At 47.2% G+C, this 21,427-nt stretch overlaps 1 protein-coding gene across 1 annotated transcript in view; it reads left to right on the plus strand.

Moving 5' to 3' along the window:
• Window positions 1-21,427, plus strand: part of camsap3 (calmodulin regulated spectrin-associated protein family, member 3) — a 224,681-nt gene that overhangs the window by 74,758 nt on the left and 128,496 nt on the right. The gene's annotated exons all lie outside the window — the stretch shown is intronic.

Consider the following 21,427-nt stretch of genomic DNA (forward strand, 5'->3'; position numbering starts at 1 on the left):
CCCCAATCTCCTTCCCCCCCAATCTCCTTCCCCCCCCCCAATCTCCTTCTTCTTTCCCCCCCCCCAATCTCCTTCTTCCCCCCCCCCCCCAATCTCCTTCTTCTTTCCCCCCCCCCCAATCGTCTCCCCCCCCCTCTCTCCCCCCCCCCCCTCTCTCCCCCCCCTCTCTCCCCCCCCTCTCTCCCCCCCCTCTCTCCCCCCCCTCTCTCTCCCCCCCCTCTCTCCCCCCCCTCTCTCCCCCCCCTCTCTCCCCCCCCCCTACCCACGCTGTCAGAAACACAGACACTGACAGTCAGAGAATGAGACACACTGCGGGGGGGCGGGGCGGGCACCCCAACACGCTGTTGAAGTGCTCCCGGTGCTGCAGTCGGTAAGTAGAAAATGTTTTATTGATTTAAAAAAAAAATTATTTCATATTAATTTTTTTTTGATTTATTGGTTGATTTATTGATGATGGCTCTTTATTTGTAAAACTGAAGTGTTTAATGTTTGTAAACTTCCTTTTAAACCCCCCCCCCCCCATTCTCTACGCCTGATTTGTAACCTACGCCTGATTTTCTAAAATGTAGACAAGGTTTTTTCTAGCGTACAAAAATCTTCACTTACTCCATTCTAAGTTAGTTTGGAGTAAGTTTTCACTGACGAAACTTTGAAAACAGGCGTAAGTGGCTGGACACTCCCCCTTTTGGGAAAAAAAAATTCTGTTCCAAAGTGAAACTGTTCTAACTGACTAGAACTGCAGAAAACTAAATGACGAGAATTCCGATTTCTAAGATACTCCGTTCTACACCAGTTGCTCCTAAAAATCAGGAGCAAATCATGTCAAAACTTGGGGCCCTAGTAATCTCCTCCAGCCTCACAACCCCCCGAGATGTCTGCGCTCCTCTAATTCTGCCCTCCTGAGCATCCCTGATTATAATCGCTCCACCATTGGTGGCCGTGCCTTCTGTTGCCTGGGTCCCAAGCTCTGGAACTCCCTCGCTAAACCTCTCCGCCTCTCTACCTCTCTTTCCTCCTGTAAGACGCTCTTTAAAACCTACCTCTTTGACCAAGCTTTTGGTCACCTGCTGTAATTTCTTATTACGCTGATCGGTGTCAAATGGTTTGTCTTGATGATTATCCTGTGAAGTGATTTGGGACGTTTTACATAGAAACATAGAAAATAGGTGCAGGATTTGGCCCTTTACTACGTTAAAGGTGCTATATAAATACAAATTGTTGTACTGGAATAGTTTTTCAGTTAATAAGCATTGAATTAAATCCCAAATCCGAAAGTTTGAATCTTTTGAGTATTAAGAGTTGCTTCGAATGAAACCAGTTTTCGCACTGGTTCCCTCCCCTCACCCAACCCAAATAAAAAGCTTAATTACACAAGTGATTCTTTCCTCAACCTCTTTCTCTCTCTTTCCCCCCCCCCCCCCCCACCGCCAAAAGGACTCGCTGTAACTTATCACTTTCCAACTTTCCGAAGGCTATTTTCAGTCTGAAGTGGAACAAAGGAGGGTGTTCAAACCCGGTGCCTAAAGTGAGGGAGGCTCCCCTTGTAGCAACAGTCAAAATGTGCTGTGTGCCATTTGGCAAACCTCGCGCTTCCTGACTCTGTGTGTGTGTCTCCGCTCCAGACTGTGTTCCTTCAGCGATTTCAGGCTCACTGTGAAGACGAGCAATTGGAATATTTCCCGTCTGGGTGCGCGGTGCCCGCGTTTGTGTGCGTTTTACTGTGTTCCGGCGCTATTTAAATAGTTGTTAAGTGTTGTGGTTGATTTTGAGGGGCTGGTGGGGAAGCTTGTTACACAGCAATTTAGGATGGTTAGATTTCATTCCCTCTTCCGCTGCCTTGAGGTGAAGCAGCGTCACCTTAAGTAGGTCAGTGCTGCAGCATCTTAACTGGCGAACCATCTCATTGGGGGAGCTTCCATCAGACTCCTCCCAGAGGCAGCAGTACTGGCAGTGCCACGTGAGAACAATGCCAGCAGCCATTTGTTGCCTGTGGTCTCCCTGTTTTAGGTGTTGGCCCTGGCTCACGTGGACTCACTCTCTCTCTGAGACAGAAGGTTGTGGGTTCAAGTTCCCACTCCAGAGACTTGAGCACAAAAATCCAGGCTGACACTCTCGGTGCACTGCTGAGGGAGCGCCGCACTGTCGGAGGTGCCGGCTTTTGGATGAGACTTTCAATCGAGGCTGCGCCTGCTCTCGGGTGGACGTAACTGGTTCCGTGGCGCTATTTCGAAGAGGAATCCTGATCAGTGTTCTGGGCCAACATTTATTCTGCAATCAACGTCACTAAAGCAGATGATCTGATCATTATCACACTGCTGTTTGTGGGAGCTTGCTGTGCGCAAATTGGCTGCCGCGTTTCCTACATTACAACAGTGACTGCACTCTGAAAAGTAACTAATTGGCTGTAGTGCGTTTTAGGAGATCATAAAGTCGCTATATAAATGTAGCGCTTCCATTCTTTTAATTTTTTTCTTCTGTCACTGGGCTTTACATTTATGTGGTGCCTATTCATATTGTCTGAATGTCTCAAAGCATTTCACAGTGTGAATTACATTTGAAAACTGCTTGGTTGTTTGAAAAAATAAGACTTGCATTTCTATAGTGCCTTTCGTGACCATCGGATGTCACAAAGCACTTTACAGCCAATGAAGTACTTTTGGGTTTCAGTCACTGTTGTAATGTAGGAAACGCGGCAACCAATTTGCGCACAGCAAGCTCCCACAAACAGCAACGTGATAATGACTGAATAATCTGCTTTAGTGATGTTGATTGAGGGATAAATATTGGCCAGGACACCGGGGATAACTCTCCTGCCCTTCTTCAAATAGTGCCGCAGATCTTTTGTGCCCATCTGAGGGGGCAGATGGGGCCTCGTCCGAAAGACGGCACCTCGGACAGTGCTCCCTCAGTACTGCAGTGGGAGTGTCAGCCTAGATTTTGTGCTCAAGTACCTGGAGTGGGACTTGAACCCACAACCTTCTGACTCCGAGGTGAGAGGGTGCTATCCACTGAGCCATGGCCTGACCAGCTTGGGAGGTCTTTCCTCATCGGTTTATGTATGAAAATGTTACACTCGTTTCCATCAAATGGAAGTAATAAAACCAATCTGCAGCGAGGAGATTGTGTTTATTTTTAGCTGTGAAACTCAATTAACTAATGGTGAGGAAAATTACCTTTCGAAGCGCAGTGGCTGCCCTGTAGGGAAATATAACTAGCATTGTGCACTAGCCATGTGGCACGAACAGCCATGAAATGAATAACTAGTTCATTCATTACCACAGAATTCCCAACCACAGAAAGTTGTTGAGACCAGTTTGTTAGATATATTCAAAAGGGAATTAGATGTGGCCCTTACGGCTAAAGGGATCAAGGGGTATGGAGAGAAAGCAGGGATGGGGTACTGAAGTTACATGATCAGCCATGATCATATTGAATGCTGCTGCAGGCTCGAAGGGCTGAATGGCCTACTCCTGTACCTATTTTCTATGTTTCTATGTTTACAATAGGATGCAAGCAGTAGGGTTTAAGATTGATATTTTAAACAGTGGAGCAACAGCTTTGATCTAAAAGGAGGACCCAACAAAACTGCGAAAGAATGAAGATACGTTGAAGCCTGTTAGATTGAAGGTTCTTGTGTAGGTTCCGATCAGTTGGATCACTGCTGATTCCATCTGCTCCCACTGTCTGCATCGTTCCTTCTCCTGCTGAGTACGGCTGCGATGGTGTTGTCCAAAGTGACATGTTTTTAGTGTCAGCCGTGGCTCAGAGGGCAGCACTCTCTCCTCTGACTCCAAAGGTTGCTGGTTCAAGTCCCACTCCAGAGACTTGAGCACAAAATTCAGGCTGACACTCCCAGTAGAGAGCTGCACTGTCGGAGGTGCCGTCTTTTGGATGAGACATTAAACCGAAGCCCCCGCGGGTGGATGTAAAAGATCCCACGGCAGTATTTCAAAGAAGAGCAGGGGAGTTCTCCCTGGTGTCCTGGCCAATATTTATCCTTTGACCAACATCACTAAAACAGATTATCTGGTCAATATCACATTGCTGTTTGTGGGAGCTTGCTGTGCGCAAATTGGCTGCCGCGTTGCCCATATTACGACTGACGACACTCCGAAAAAGTACTTCATTGGCTGTAAAGCACTTTGAGACTTCTGGTGGTCGTGAAAGGCGCTAGAGAAATGCAGGTCTTGATGCAGGAGCTTGCCAGCAGCAGTGTTCAACAAAGCCACCATTACGAGCAAGGACTGAGGAGGGGGATAAAATTAGGGATGAGCAGGGCATGGCAGAATGACAAGATTGGGATTGGCGAGTTTCTGGCCTCCTGCCTGTTGGAACAGATGATTTGACTGTGACCAGAGCAGGCCGTTTAGCCTTGTGCAGGTGTGGAGTTGGCAGAGGTCCCTGGCACAGATGGGCTGCTTGGCATCCTCTTGGCTTGGAAGCGGTGGGGAGAGGGTTAATGTGGCTTTTTTTTTTTTGCTGGTCTCTTTGGTTTGGAGAAGACCCAGTCACAGTGTTGCTGGATTTTAGCCAAGCCCAAAAACCAGAGCAGGGGCTGAATGAGGTCTGTCTGCGGATGGAATTATAGTTTGAGTTCCAATGTTCTGTTCCTGATAAGTTTTTCCAAATGAATTTGTGTGTTCCTATCATAAAGAAAGACTTGCATTTATATAGCACCTTTCACGACCACCGGACGTCTCAAAGCACTTTACAGCCAATGAAGTACTTTTTGGAGTGTAGTCACTTGTAATGTGGGAAACACGGCAGCCGACTTGCGCACAGCAAGCTCCCACAAACAGCAATGTGATCATGACCAGGTAATCTCTGTTTTTTGTTATGTTGGTTCAGGGATAAATATTGTCCAGGACACCAGGGATAACTCCCCTGCTCTTCGTCGAAATAAAGCCATGGGATCTTTTACATCCACCCGAGAGGGCAGACGGGGCCTCGGTTTAACGTCTCATCTGAAAGACGGCACCTCCGACAGTGCAGCGCTCCCTCAGCACTGCACTGGAGTGTCAGCCTAGCCTTTTTTTGTGCTCAAGTCTCTGGAGTGGGACTCGAACCCACGACCTTTGACGCTGAGGCGCGCGTGCTGCCCACTGAACCACAGCTGACACTCCAGTGGGTAAAAAGAATCGAAGCTTTGCTGTCCACTCTACTGCTAGGATCTACGCTTTGTGTCCCATTAGAAACCGAAAGGGCTGCAGCACCAGATACTGTTTCGAGCTGCCCTGTTGAATCTGCTTTGATTACAACAGCAACCTGCATTTATATAGCGCCTGTTAATGTTGTAAAATGTCCCAAGGCACTTCGCAGGAGCGTTAATTAAGCAGCATTTGACACCGAGCCAAAGGAAGAAACATTAAGGACAGGTGAGCAAACGCTTGGTCAGAGAGGTGGTGTTGAGTGTCTTAACGGGAGGCGAGGAAGAGGTGAAGTGGTGAAGTTTGGGGTAGAGAATGCCAGAGATTAGAAACATAGAAAATAGGAGCAGTAGTAGGCCATTCGGCCCATCGATGCTGCACCGCCATTCAATATGATCATGGCTGATCCTCTATCTCAAAACCATATTCCCGCTTTTTCCCCATGCCCCTTGATGACTTTTTTGTTTCTAGAAATCTATCTCTCGCCCTCTTAAATATACTCAGTGACTTGGCCTCAGGCACGAGATGCCTAACGGTGGGATGAAGGGAGTGGCAGACCACAAGAGGCCAGATATGGAGGACTGCTGAGATCTCGGCCGTTTTGTGGGGCTGGAGCGGTTCCTGTACGTCTGAGCTTTCTACTCCTCCCACGGACTGCCGAGACCAGGCTTCGGCTTTGGGTTGTACAGGGTCCCACATCCCTGGCACAGCTGGGCCTCTGGGTCTTCTGGTGCTCGAGCTGTCTGTGGCCAAGATCAGTCACCGTGGGAGTAATTGAAACGCTGATGGTGCGGTGCACTGCTCTGTATCTTTTACTGCCTCCAGGACACTGAGCGGTGGGGGCTGGGTAAACTGTCGGCTCGAATCTGCTGAGCTGTTAGAAAGCCAACCAAGGACAGATTGCATTAATACGTACAATGAAGTGTTGGGAGCAATGGAGAGAGAAACCGCACTCGGCTGCTTTCTGACAGCTGAGGCTTGTTAATGTGGCAGCTCAGTGCTGAGAACGCACCTGTCTGATTTATTCAAACACGGCTCTTGGCAACAGTGGTACGATACTGGGGCCATTGAAATCGCTGCTCCTCACTTGGCCCCTACTGTTATGTACTTCACCCTGTGTAACCTGCATCACACCTGTCCACCAGGGGGCCTACCTGTTGGAGTCCCAAGAGATCCCAGCATCCAATGGGAGCACAGAATATAAGCAGGCCACCCACAAGGTACCTGCACTCTGGAACCTTTAATAAAGGAGCTAAGGTCACACTTGCTCATTACACACAGTACTCGGTCTGACCATTTATTATGAGTGTAACACCCACAGTCTGTGCTAACCGTCTTTCAGATGAGACATTAAACCCAAGCCCCGTCTGCTCTCTCAGGTGGACCTAAAAGATCCCATGGCACTATTTTGAAGAGGAGCAGGGGAGTTTTCCCCGGTATCCTGGGCCAATATTTATCCCTCAACCAACATCACTTAAAAACAGATTTTCTCGTCGTCATCACATTGCTGTTGTGTGGGAGTTTGCTGTGTGCAAATTGGCTGCCGCGTTTCCAACATTACAACAGTGACTACGCTCCAAAAAGTACTTTATTGGCTGTAAAGCGCTTTTGAGACGTCCGGTGGTCGTGAAAGGCGCTATATAAAGGCAAGTCTTTCTAACCGGGGGGAGGATTTTCTGGAACACTCTCTCTCTTCGTGGGGAAGATTGATCGATTTTGGATCGAGCTTCCACCCTCTCTCCATCTGGACTTGGCTGGAGTGTCTCTGTTTCATTCACTGCTCCACCAAGCCTTTGTCTTGGTCCCTCCCATGTTTGGGATATGCTGTTGAACTCCCTAAACCCCACCCGGCTTCCTGCATCCTTGTGGTGCAGTGAGTCTTGAGATGCACAATCTCCCAATTACTCCCAGGAAATCTGTAATTGTGGATGGTCTTTTCCCCCTCTCCTCGCAATTTGCTTCCCTTGTCCCCCTCTTCACCCTGCTAGCTTATGAAAGCCAGTCTTGGCACCCCTCATTGGGCTCATCATCTTAATCCAAAGTTGCTTCATCCAAGTTACCAGGAATTCCCAGATGCTGGTGGGGATGTTGCACTTTTTCCAAGGAGGCTTTGAGGGTATTCTTGAAGCATTTCCTCTATCAAGTGGGAATTTACATTAAATTCTCACTTTTCCATGTTAATTATGATACAGATCATTGGATGCTTCAAATATTCATAAAGACTTGCATTTATATAGCGCCTGTCACGACCAGCGGACATCCCAAAGTGCTTTACAGCCAATTAAGCACTTTTTTAGACTGTAGTCACTGTCGTAATGTGGGAAACACAGCAGCCAGCTTGCGCATAGCAAGCTCCCACAAACAGCAATGTGATAATGACCAGATCATCGGTTTTTAGTGATGTTGATTGAGGGATAAATATTGGCCCCCAGCACACCGGGGATAACTCCCCCTGCTCTTCTTCGAAATAGTGCCTTGAGATCTTTTACGTCCACCTGAGAGAGCAGACGGGGCCTCGGTCGAACGTGTCATCCGAAAGACGGCACCTCCGACAGTGCAGCACTCCCTCAGTACTGCACTGGGAGTGTCAGCCTGGATTTATGTGCTCAAGTCTCTGGAGTGGGACTTGACCCCACAACCTTCTGACTGAGGCAAGTATGCTACCCACTGAGCCATGGTTGACACACTTATAGTTACATAACTCATTTATAGTTATATTTAAGAAAATGCCTGAATTATCAGAAATAAACTGTGCACTTCCCACCCTGCTTTTTTAACCAATTGATGTCCTTCATCAAAGGGCTTCGGTCCTTTATTTCCGTTTTCTCATTTTATATATAAAAAAACAATCATGGCCTGCTCCTTGTTAACTATAGATTGGTTTGAACTTTGAATCGCTGCTTTGTACTGTTGCCGCAAACCACTGTCTGATTCCATTAATCAAGCTAACTGTGTTTTGTAATTAACATTCCCACAACCCGGCCTGACTAGTGTTGTACACCCTAAGCCTGTACTTCAGACAGAAGGGGAGGGTCTGAATTTGCCAGTGTACATGAACTCGACTTAATCTGGCTCCTGCAGTGCGTGACTTGGCTTAACGAGCCAGCCAGATTGCAAGGCCGGCAGTCCCATTGCTTGCTAAACCGGTCACATGCCCATTTCTGCTGCCTTCATTAAAGGCCTCTCTTTCTCTCCTAAGCCCCCTTTAATTGCTGCGTGCGAGTTGCTTTGTAGGCCGTCGAGAATGTGCCCCGTTACAGGGCCTTCCCAGGAGAGAAGTTTACAAACCTCCTCCGTCTAGCTCTGTTTCGGGGTGGGGATTACCTGGAGCTTTTCACGGTGCCACTTATCTTCCCGTATGTCGAGGAGCGTTTGCTCCACTTCTTGTGCCGCAGGTCGGTAAAGTGTGGCCAAACCTAGCCAGGTCACCACATTCATCGTCATCTTCTTGGGCAGTCCCTCGGGGTCAAGGGCGACTTGCTTCCACACTAAGAATGAGTTCTCGGGGGACTGATGAGTCCAATGTGGGGCTTACAGTCTCGGTCGCAAGTGGTTGGAAGGACGGGTGGGTGGGGGGGGGGGGCTTCGGTTGCCGTGTGCTCCTCCCACTGCTTGCGCTTGGCCTCCGCGTGCTCCCGGGGTAGAGACTCCGTGTTGGGTGCCTTCCTGGATGCTGCTCCTCCTCCACTGTGAACGATCTTAGGCCAGGGATTCCCAGGTATCGGTGGGGATGTTGCACTTTTTCAAAGAGGCTTTGAGGGTGTCTTATATTCCGAATAACTGTATACTGTAAGCTCCAACTGTTGTGACCGTGGTCTCTTTTAATGTAACTCCAAGAGTGAGGAAGCAGCATAGTAGACTGCCTTTTATACCTGCTTGCTCAGGGTGTGCAGGTGACCCTTGGGTCTCCCACAGGTGTGCCCCCTGGTGGCAAGTCTTACACACTGGTAAAGTTTACATACATAACCGTGTCCTTGAAGCGTTTCATCTGCCGATCAAGCGGCCCTTGTAGGAAGCTGTTGTGACGTGATAGCAACAAGTCCCGATGGCTGCTGAGAGCCCAAGGTAAAGGGATAGAATTTCCCTGATCGCCGGCTGCAACTTCGGGAAGATAGGCGTGAACCGATGTTCCGGTGAGAGATCAGGGAACCCCGTGGAGATTTTCCCCCATATCGTCAATGGCCTCCTGCATTCCAACAGTGACTGCACTTCAACAGTACTTCATTGGTTGTAATGAAGTGTCATTGGGAGTGTCGGCTCTGGCTCAGTGGGTAGCATGCTCACCTCTGAGTCGGAAGGTTGTGGGTTTGAGTCCCACTCCAGGGACTTGTGCAAAAATCTAGGCTGACACTCCCAGTGCAGTGCTGATGGATACCGCGGGAGCCTACTATCAGCAAGAGCAGACATTGATGACACCGCCTCCAGTGCGCCAGCGCAGCCTTCAGTCGCCTGAGGAAGAGAGTGTTTGAAGGCCAGGACCTCAAATCTGGCACCAAGCTTTATGGTCTACAGGGCAGTAGTGATACCCGCTCTGCTATATAGCTCAGAGACGTGGACTATATGCAGCAGACACCTCAAAATACCACTTCGCTGCCTCCGCAAGATCCTGCAAATCCCCTGGGAGGATAGACACACCGTCAGTGTTCTCGATCAGGCCAACATCCCCAGTATCAAAGCACTGACCACACTCGACCAGCTCCATTGGACGGGCCACTTTATCCGCATGCCTGACACAAGACTCCCAAAGCAAGCGCTCTACTCGGAACTCCGACACGGCAAGTGAGCCCCAGGTGGGCAGAGGAAATGTTTCAAGGACACCCTCAAAACCTCTTTTATTAAGTGCGACATCCCCACCGACAGCTGGGAATCCCTGGCCAAAGACCGCCCAAGTGGAGAAAGTGCTGAGCACCTCGAGTCTTGTCACCGAGAGCATGCAGAAAACAAGCGCAGGCAGCGGAAGGAGCGTGTGGCAAACCAGACTCCCCACCCACCCTTTCCTTCAACCACTGTCTGTCCCACCTGTGACGGAGACTGTAATTCCCGTATTGGACTGTATAGTCACCTGAGAACTTGCTTTTAGAGTGGGAGCAAGTCTTCCTCGATTTCGAGGGACTGCCTATGATGAGGGAGCGCTGGCTGCACTGTCGGAGGTGCCGTCTTTCGGATGAGTCGTTAAACAGGGGCCCCGTCTGCTCTCTCAGGTGGACGTAAAAGATCCCGTGGCACTATTTCGTAGACTAGCAGGGAGGTTATCCTCAGTGTCTTGGCCAATATTTATCCCTCAATCAACATAACAACCAAATAATCTGTTTTTGTTATCACATTGCTGTTTGTGGGAGCTTGCTGTGTACTAATTGGCGGCTGTATTTCCCATATTACAACAATGACTGCACTCCAAAAGTAGTTAATTGGCTGTAAAGCGCTTTGAGACATCTGGTGGTCGTGAAAGGCGCTATATAAATGCAGGTCTGTCTTTCAACTAACTAACTTCACAGTAGGAATGTGATTTAAAGAAACAATGCGCAAAGGATTTGGCTTAATCCTCTTCCAACTAAGAGATTAAAGAGGTTGTGTAACTCATTTCAGTTGCACCAATTACGAAGATTAAATCAAGTTATAGGCAATCACTGCAAGCTCTTCTGCAACGTTTAACAGTATCAAAATTCTCCGAAATGCTGAGCCCCATCACAAAATCAAAAGTGTGGTTGAGAGGCTTGTCAATGCCCAAGTCTTTGCCAGTTCTGCTTTATGCCCACTCGTTCGAGCAAGTTCTGGTACTGCCAGGGTCAACTTGCCGACCTCATGGTGTTCAACTGGCACCAACTGATCGCATTGGGTGCTCATCACAACAGGGTGAGTTGAAGATACAAAGCTCACTGGGTCCTTCCCTCTGCCTTCTCACTTTACAGCGTTCTTTTCAGGCTGAATTGTTGAGCTTATTTCCCTCTCTGCAATTTATGGGTCTGGGGCTTGTTTCTACAGCGAGAAAAAGACTGAGTGGTGACCTGATTGAGGTCTTCAACATTCTGAAGGGGCTCTAATGGGCAGCCGTGTTAGGATGTTTCCTCCTGTGGGTGAGACCAGAACTAAAAAGACTTGCATTTATATAGCGCCTTTCACAACCAGTGGGTGTCCCAAAGAGCTTTACAGCCAATGAAGTACTTTTGGAGTGTAGTCACTGTTGTAATGTGGGAAACACGGCAGCCACCTTGCGCACAGCAAGCTCCCACAAACCGCACTGTGATAATGAGTAGATAATCTGTTTTTGTTACGTTGATTGAGGGATGCATATTGGCCCCAGGACACCGGGGATAACTCCCCTGCTTTTCTTCGAAATAGCACCGTGGGATTGTTAATGTCAACCTGAGAGGTTTAACGTCTCCTCCGAAAGACGGCACCTCCAACAGTGCAGCACTCCCTCAGCACTGCACTGGGAATGTCGGCCTAGATTTATGTGCTCAAGTTATTGGAGTGGGACTGGAACCCACAGATCTTCTGACTAAAAGGCGAGAGCGCGCTCCCCAGTGAGAATGAAGGGTCCCGGTTTATCTCGTACATCGCATAAACGCACCTCTATCAGAGGATTATCTTCAAACTGCAGCACCAGATTAACCAAACTTCTGAACCTAAAGTATCGAACAGCATCCCAGGTGCCTCCATTTATATGTCGTGGTGCACAAGGCAGCAGGTCCTCATCATTGATCTTGCCCATCCAAGGGTTCCTCAATCTCAGTGGCCTATTGAGGGATTAGGTCGAAATCCACCCGAATTTATCCTTGGTATTGCCATCAGACTGTTGCCTTTTTGTCCAAGGTCCTTGAATCGGTGGATCTGCATGTTTGAGGTGGCTGGTGGTCAAGGGAGGCTTTGAGCTCCTCACACACCAGCTGTTCTCCATACTCAGTGTGCGTGTGTGTGAGGGAGGGAGGGAGAGGGCGAGAAAGGGGGGAGCACAAGGGTTAGAGAGAACAACTATCCAAGTAGCATTAGTCAATTCTCCAGTATTCTCTGCCACAGTGCTTCCTTACTAACTATATTTAAAGTAGTCAGAAGCTAAAGCAAAAGGACCTCAAAAGTAGTAATCTTGGGATTACTACTAGTACCACGTGCTAGTCAGAGTAGGAATCGCAGGATAGCACAGATGAATACGTGGCTTGAGAAGTGGTGCAGCAGGGAGGGATTCAAATTCCTGGGGCATTGGAACCGGTTCTGTGGGAGGTGGGACCAGTACAAACCGGACGGTCTGCACCTGGGCAGGACCAGAACCAATGTCTGAAGGGGAGTGTTTGCTAGTGCTGTTGGCGGGGGGGGGGAGTTAAACTAATATGGCAGTGGAATGGGAACCAATGGAGGGAGACAGAGGGAAACAAAAAGGAGACAAAAGCAAAAAACAGAAGAGATGAGAAAAAGTGGAGGGCAGAGAAACGCAAGACAAAGAACGAAAAGGGCCACTGTACAACAAAATTCTAAAAGGACAAAGGGTGTTAAAAAAACAAGCCTGAAGGCTTTGTGTCTTAATGCAAGGAGTATCCGTAATAAGGTGGATGAATTAACTGTGCAAATAGATGTTAACAAATATGATGTGATTGGGATTACGGAGACGTGGCTCCAGGATGATCAGGGCTGGGAACGCAACATCCAGGGGTATTCAACATTCAGGAAGGATAGAATAAAAGGAAAAGGAGGTGGGGTAGCATTGCTGGTTAAAGAGGAGATTAATGCAATAGTTAGGAAGGACATTAGCTTGGATGATGTGGAATCTATATGGGTAGAGCTGCAGAACACTAAAGGGCAAAAAACGTTAGTGGGAGTTGTGTACAGACCTCCAAACAGTAGTAGTGATGTTGGGGAGGGCATCAAACAAGAAATTATGGGTGCATGCAATAAAGGTGCAGCAGTTATAATGGTTGACTTTAAAATGCACATAGATTGGGCTAACCAAACTGGAAGCAATACGGTGGAGGAGGATTTCCTGAAGTGCATAAGGGATGGTTTTCTAGACCAATATGTCGAGGAACCAACTAGGGGAGAGGCCATCTTAGACTGGGTGTTGTGTAATGAGAGGATTAATTAGCAATCTCGTTGTGCGAGGCCCCTTGGGGAAGAGTGATCATAATATGGTGGAATTCTGCATTGGGATGGAGAATGAAACAGTTAATTCAGAGACCATGGTCCAGAACTTAAAGAAGGGTAACTTTGAAGGTATGAGGCGTGAATTGGCTAGGATTGATTGCCGAATGATATTTGAGGGGTTGACTGGATGGGCAATGGCAGACATTTAGAAACCGCATGGATGAACTACAACAATTGTACATTCCTGTCTGGCATAAAAATAAAAAAGCGAAGGTGGGTCAACTGTGGCTATCAAGGGAAATCAGGGATAGTATTAAAGCCAAGGAAATGGCATACAAATTGGCCAGATATAGCAGCGAACCCGGAGACTGGGAGAAATTTAGAACTCAGCAGAGGAGGACAAAGGGTTTGATTAGGGCAGGGAAAATGGAGTACGAGAAGAAGCTTGCAGCGAACATTAAGACGGATTGCAAAAGTTTCTATAGATATGTAAAGAGAAAAAGGTTAGTAAAGACAAATGTAGGTCCCCTGCAGTCAGAATCAGGGGAAGTCATAACGGGGAACAAAGAAATGGCGGACCAATTGAACAAGTACTTTGGTTCGGTATTCACTAAGGAGGACACTAACAACATTCCGGATATAACAAGGGTCAGAGGGTCTAGTAAGGAGGAGGAACTGAGGGAAATCCTTATTAGTCGGGAAATTGATGGGATTGAAGGCCGATAAATCTCCAGGGCCTGATGGACTGCATCCCAGAGTACTTAAGGAGGTGGCCTTGGAAATAGCGGATGCATTGACAGTCATTTTCCAACATTCCATTGACTCTGGATCAGTTCCTATCGAGTGGAGGGTAGCCAATGTAACCCCACTTTTTTAAAAAAGAAGGGAGAGAGAAAACAGGGAATTATAGACCGGTCAGCCTGACATCGGTTGTGGGTAAGATGATGGAATCAATTATTAAGGATGTCATAGCAGCGCATTTGGAAAGAGGTGACATGATAGGTCCAAGTCAGCATGGATTTGTGAAAGGGAAATCATGCTTGACAAATCTTCTGGAATTTTTTGAGGATGTTTCCAGTAGAGTGGACAAGGGAGAACCAGTTGATGTGGTATATTTGGACTTTCAGAAGGCTTTCGACAAGGTCCCACACAAGAGATTAATGTGCAAAGTTAAAGCACATGGGATTGGGGGTAGTGTGCTGACATGGATTGAGAACTGGTTGTCAGACAGGAAGCAAAGAGTAGGAGTAAATGGGTACTTTTCAGAATGGCAGGCGGTGAGTAGTGGGGTACCGCAAGGTTCTGTGCTGGGGCCCCAGCTGTTTACACTGTATATTAATGATTTAGACGAGGGGATTAAATGTAGTATCTCCAAATTTGCGGATGACACGAAGTTAGGTGGCAGTGTGAGCTGCGAGGAGAATGCTATGAGGCTGCAGAGCGACTTGGTTAGGTGAGTGGGCAAATGCATGGCAGATGAAGTATAATGTGGATAAATGTGAGGTTGTCCACTTTGGTGGTAAAAACAGAGAGACAGACTATTATCTGAATGGTGACCGATTAGGAAAAGGGGAGGTGCAATGAGACCTGGGTGTCATGGTACATCAGTCATTGAAGGTTGGCATGCAGGTACAGCAGGCGGTTAAGAAAGCAAATGGCATGTTGGCCTTCATAGCGAGGGGATTTGAGTACAGGGGCAGGGAGGTGTTGCTACAGTTGTCCAGGGCCTTGGTGAGGCCACACCTGGAGTATTGTGTACAGTTTTGGTCTGCTAACCTGAGGAAGGACATTCTTGTTATTGAGGGAGTGCAGCGAAGGTTCACCAGACTGATTCCCGGGATGGCGGGACTGACCTATCAAGAAAGACTAAATCAACTGGCCTTGTATTCACTGGAGTTCAGAAGAATGAGAGGGGACCTTATAGAAACGTTCAAAATTCTGATGGGTTTTGACAGGTTAGATGCAGGAAGAATGTTCACAATGTTGGGGAAGTCCAGAACCAGGGGTCACAGTCTGAGGATAAGGGGTAAGCCATTTAGGACCGAGATGAGGAGAAACTTCTTCATCCAGAGAGTGGTGAACCTGTGGAATTCTCTACCACAGAAAGTTGTTGAGGCCAATTCACTAAATATATTCAAAAAGGAGTTAGATGAGGTCCTTGCTACTAGGGGGATCAAGGGATATGGCAAGAAAGCAGGAATGGGGTACTGAAGTTGCATGTTCAGCCATGAACTCATTGAATGGCGGTGCAGGCTAGAAGGGCCGAATGGCCTACTCCTGCACCTATTTTCTATGTTTCTATGTATGTTGGCCTTTACTCATACTGAAATCCTCTTGTAATAAAGACTTCTTACTGCAATTATACAGGGCCCTGGTGAGACCATACCTGGAGTATTGTGTACAGTCTCCTTACTTGCCATTGAGGGAGTGCAACAAAGGTTCACCAGACTGATTCCTGGGATGGGGGGATTGTCCTATGAGGAGAGATTGAGTAGACTGGGCCTATATTCGCTAGAGTTTAGAAGAATGAGAGGCGATCTCATTGAGAAACACACAATTCTTACAGGGTCGATGCAGGGAGGATGTTTCCCCCTGGCTGGGGAGTCTAGAACCAGAGGTCACAGTCTCAGAATAAGGGGTCGGCCATTTAGGACTGAGATGAGGAGAAACGTCTTCACTGAGGGTGGTGAATCTTTGGCATTCTCTATCCCAGAGGGCTGTGGAGGCTCAGTCATTGAGTATATTCAAGATGGAAATCAATAAATTTTTGGTTATTTAGGGAATCGAGGGATATGGGGACAGTGCAGGAAAGTGGAGTTAAGGTAGAAGATCAGCCATGATATTGAATGGTGGAGCAGGCTCAAGGGGCCAAATGGCCGACTCCTACTCCTATTATGTTCTTATGAAAGTAATTGATTTGGAATAAATGTTGAGTGACCATTACTGGTGTATTTCATTTGATTTTACTTCCATTAATTTGTCATGAGCCGGTTTATTTAACGACCCATTCTGATTTGTATTGGTGAGTCATGGCTGGGATCATCGCTCCGGCTTTCTCCAGAATCGAACCTGATTTATTGCTGAGAACTTCTCTAGGTGCAGAGTGGCGATAACTTTGCGGGGCGGGAGTGGGACTGGCTGAAGTACTCTTGCAGAGAGCCGGCACGGGCTCGACGGGCCGAATGGCCTCCTTGTGTGCTATAACCATTCTAACTCCTTCCACAACAACAACAACAACTTATAGCGCCTTTAACTAGTAAAACATCCCAAGGCGCTTCACAGCAGTGTTATAAGACAAAGCCGATAAATTTGACATAGGGCCACTCGAGGAGAAATTAGCGCAGGTGACCAAAAGCTTGGCCAAAAGAGGTAGGTTTTAAGGCACGTCTTGAAGGAGGAAAGTGAGGGAGAGAGGCGAAGTAAGGCTATTGAATGTTTCTTGCAATCTTGCCGGGGCGAAGTAATAAGATGATGGCTCTTGATTTTTTGTTTTGCAAAACATTAGTTGCAATAGTAAGCGGTGTTCCTGAGCTCAATTTGATTACAATGGCCACCTTTCATTGAACAGTCAGCTATTCTCTGCCCGATGAAACTAATGAGGGAACTCGAACAAAATCTTAATGCTCTCTCGCAATGGAAAGTTAATTAAGCCTGCGATCGGAGTTGTTTTGCACAGGATTGTAAATGCTAGAGGGTTGCCAAAGGCAGTGAAGTGAACATGGTTTTCCGATCTTTGTCCTTTTCTCCCACCCTCCGATCCCCCCCTCCCCCGCCCCCAGCAGTTTTTTTTCTGGTGTCCATCTTCCCTCATGAATCCTGGGATCGTGTCCCACTTCTCTCTTTCCCCCAGTCCCGGGATTGTCCCTGATGTTCCAACCTACCTCTATCAATGTTATATGCTCCATCAATGATTGGCCCACAATAGAAACATAAAAAATAGGTGCAGGAGTAGGCTATTTGGCCCCTTGAGCCTGCACCACCATTCAATAAGATCATGGCTGATCATGCAACTTCAGTACCCGTTTCCTGCTTTCTCACCATACCCCTTGATCCCTTTAGCCATAAGGGCCACATCTAACTCCCTCTTGAATATATCTAACGAACTGGCATCAACAACAACTCTCTGCGGTAAAGAATTCTACAGGTTAACAATTCTCAGTGAAGAAGTTTCTCCTCATCTCGGTCCTAAATGGCTTATCCCTTATCCTTGGACTGTGACCCCTGGTTTTGGACTCCCCCCAACATCGGGAGCATTCTTCCTGCATCTAACCTGTCCAGTCCCGTCAGAATTTTATGTTTCTATGAGATCCCCTCATTCTTCTAAACTCCAGTCTATCTGGTGTCTCCTCATGTCAGACCTGCCATTCCGGGAATCAGTCTGGTGAACCTTCGCTGCACTCCCTCAATAGCAAGATGTCCTTCCTCAGATTAGGAGACCAAAACTGAACACACTATTCCAGGTGAGGCCTCATCAAGGCCCTGTACAGCTGCAGCAAGACCTCCTTGCTCCTATACTCAAATCCCTGAGTAATAAAGGCCAACATGCCATTTGCTGCCTTCACTACCTGCATGCCAACCTTCAATGACTGATATACCATAACACTCTGGTCTCGTTGCACCTCCCCTTTTCCTAATTTGCTGCCATTCAGATAATATTCTGCCTTCATGTTTTTGCCACCAAAGTGGATAACCTCACATTTATCCACATACTGCATCTGCCATGCAATTGCCCATTCACCTTACCTGTCCAAGTCACCCTGCAGCCTCTTGGCATCCTCCTCACAGTTCACAGCATCACCCAGTTTAGTGTCATCTACAAACTTGGAGATATTACTCTCAATTCCTTCATCTAAATCATTGATGTATATTGTAAATAGCTGTCGTCCCAGCACTGAGCCCTACGGCACCCCACGAGTCACTGCCTGCCATTCTGAGAAGGACACATTTATCCCAACTCTCTGCTTCCTGTCTGCCAACCAGTTCTCTATCCACGTCAATACATTACCCCCAATACCATGTGCTTTAATTTTGCACACCAATCGCTTGTGTGGGACCTTGTCAAAAGTCTTTTGAAAGTCCAAATATACCTCATCCACTGGTTCTCCCTTGTCCACTCTACTCGTTACATCCTCAAAAAAATTCTAGAAGATTCGTCAAGCATGATTTCCCTTTCATAAATCCATGCTGACTTGGACCGATCCTGTCACTGTTTTCCAAATCTGCTACTATTTCATCTTTAATTGATTCCAACATTTTCCCCACTACTGATGTCAGGCTAACCGGTCTATAATTACCCGTTTCCCCCTCACTCCTTTTTTTAAAAAGTAGTGTTACATTAGTTACCCTCCAGTCCATAGGAACTGATCCAGAGTCGATAGACTTTTGGAAAATTAGCACCAATGCATCCACTATTTCTCGGGCCACTTCCTTAAGTACTCTGGGATGCAGGCTATCAGCCCAGGGATTTATCGGCCTTCAATCCCATCAATTTCCCTAGTATAATTTCCTGACTAATAGGGATTTCCTTCAGTTCCTCCTTCTCGGTAGATCCTCGGTCCCCTAGTATTTCCGGAACGTTATTTTTGTCTTCCTTTGTGAAGACTGAACCAAAGTATTTGTTCAATTGGTCTGCCATTTCTTTGTTCCCCATTATAAAGTCACCTGATTCTGACTGCAAGGGACCTACGTTTGTCTTCACTAATCCTTTTTCTCTTCACATCTATAGAAGCTTTTTCAGTCAGTTTTTATGTTCCCAGCAAGCTTTCTCTCATACTCTATTTTCCCCCTCCTAATTAAACCCTTTGTCCTCCTCTGCTGAATTCTAAATTTCTCCCAGTCCTCAGGTTTGCTGCTTTTTCTGGCCAATTTATATTCCTCTTCCTTGGATTTAACACGATCCCTAATTTCCCTTGTTAGCCACAGTTAAGCCACCTTCCCCGTTTTATACTCCCGACAGGGATGTACAATTGTTGAAGTTCATACATGTGATCTTTAAATGTTTGCCATTGACTATCCACTGTCAACCCTTTAAGTATCCTTTGCCAGTCTATTCTAGGCAATTCACGTCTCATACCATCGAAGTTACCTTTCCTTAAGTTCAGGACCCTAGTCTCTGAATTAACTGTAACACTCTCCATCTTAATAAAGAATTCTACCAAATTATGGTCACTCTTCCCCAAGGGGCCTCGCATAACAAGATTGCTATTTAGTTCTTTCTCATTACACATCACCCAGCCTAGGATGGCCAGCCCTCTAGTTGGTTCCTCGACATGTTGGTCTAGAAAACCATCCCTAATACACTCCAGGAAATCCTCCTCCACCGCACTGCTACCAGTTTGGTTAGCCCAATCTATATGTAGATTAAAGTTGCCCATGATAACTGCTGTACCTTTATTGCATGCATCCCTAATTTCTTGTTTGATGCTGTCCCCAACCCCTCTACTACTGTTTGGTGGTTTGTACACAACTCCCACTAGCGTTTTCTGCCCTTTGGTATTCCGGAGCTCTGCCCATGCAGATTCCACATCATCCAAGCTAATGTCCTTCCGTACTATTGCATTAAATTTTTTCTCTAACCAGCAACGCTACCCCACCTCCTTTTCTTTTGTCTATCTTTCCTGAATGTTGAATACCCCTGGATGTTGAGTTCCCAGCCTTGGTCACCCTGGAGCCATGTCTCCGTAATCCCAATTATATCATATTCGTTAATAGCTGCCTGCGCAGTTAATTCGTCCACCTTATTACGAATACTCTTCGCATTCAGAGAGAAACATTTTGTCAGGAAGATATTGCTCAAGTAAAATTCTTCAAGCGTGTTTACCCGGTAAGTAGCTGAGCCCTCGAGGTGGTGGCTGTTTCCATGATTCCCACTCTGCCTCACGCTAAGTCTGCTCAGTCCTGGCATGGCAATTTTCCTCGGGTTACAGAGGTGGAATTCAGCTGCTGATCGCGATCCAGTGAACGCCCGCTAATGGAACTGCACATGTATAGCTGTCCACCGAGGGTGAGCTCAGGCTTATGATGCCTGTTGCAGGCGAATCCCCTTCCATGGTCAAGACACACACATGGGCAAAGGGCACTTTAGCAAAACTACTGTTCTTTTCAGACCACACGCCAGCTAATGCATTGAGGAAGGGTGAGGAGGAAATTGGCGGGAAGGAATCCAACGTTGTTTTTAACTCTCTTTTTGCCGGCCTCCCACGTTCTACCCTTCCTAACCTTGGGGTAATTCCAAACTCGACTGCCCGTGTCCTAACTCGCACCAAGTCCCGCTCACCCATCACCCACTGTGCTCGCTGACCTACATTGGCTCCCGGTTAAGCAACGTCTCGATTTAACCAAAAAAAAAATTCTCATCCGTCATCTTCAAATCCCTCCATGGTCTTGTCCCTCCCTATCTCTGTAATCTCCTCCAGCTCCACAATTCTCCCCCCCCCCCCCAAGATGTCTGCGTTCCAATTCTACCCTCTTGAGCATCCCTGATTATAATCGCTCAACCATTGGTGGCCGTGCCTTCAGCTACCTGGGCCCCAAGCTCTGGAACTTCTTCCTTAAACCTCCCCGGCTCTCGTTCCTCCTTTTTTAAGACACTCCTTTAAATCCTACCTCTTTGACCAAGATTTTGGTCGTCTGCCCTTGTATCTTTGTTATCTCCTTCTGTGGCTTGGTGTCGTAAGGCGCTTCACAGGAGCGTATGACGTTTTACTACATTAAAGGTGCTATATAAATGCAATGTTGTTGTTGATCGCGCTACTTTTTCTGAGCGCCCTTAATCTGGCCATAAGATCCTTTTCCTGACTGGTTTCCCTCCTCCACCCTACCCTGCCTTCATACAGCCTCTCGACTAATCCTTGCTCTCACTGATGTTGTGAAACCTGTTCTGCCCAGACGCAATGGTGCCACACCGAGTGATGATCCTTGGCCGACCACGTGTTTCCCACCAATATATTCCTGTACAACAGGCATTCGTGCCCACAGCTTTAATTGCACCGAGGTAAAGGTGCACTTATGGGCTTGTTATTGTACAGCAATTGTAACTGAAAGTTAACCTGCAAATACAGCAAGCATTTAAGAAAGCAAATAGTATGTTGGCCTTCATTACAAGAGCATTTGAGTACAAGACTAAAGACATCTTTCTGCAATTATATACAGCCCTGATGAGACCGCACCTGGAGTATTGTGAACAGTTTTGGTCTCCTTGCCTAAGG

The sequence above is a fragment of the Pristiophorus japonicus genome, chromosome 24 (assembly GCF_044704955.1).
Source record: "Pristiophorus japonicus isolate sPriJap1 chromosome 24, sPriJap1.hap1, whole genome shotgun sequence".
NCBI classification, from domain to species: Eukaryota; Metazoa; Chordata; class Chondrichthyes; family Pristiophoridae; genus Pristiophorus; species Pristiophorus japonicus.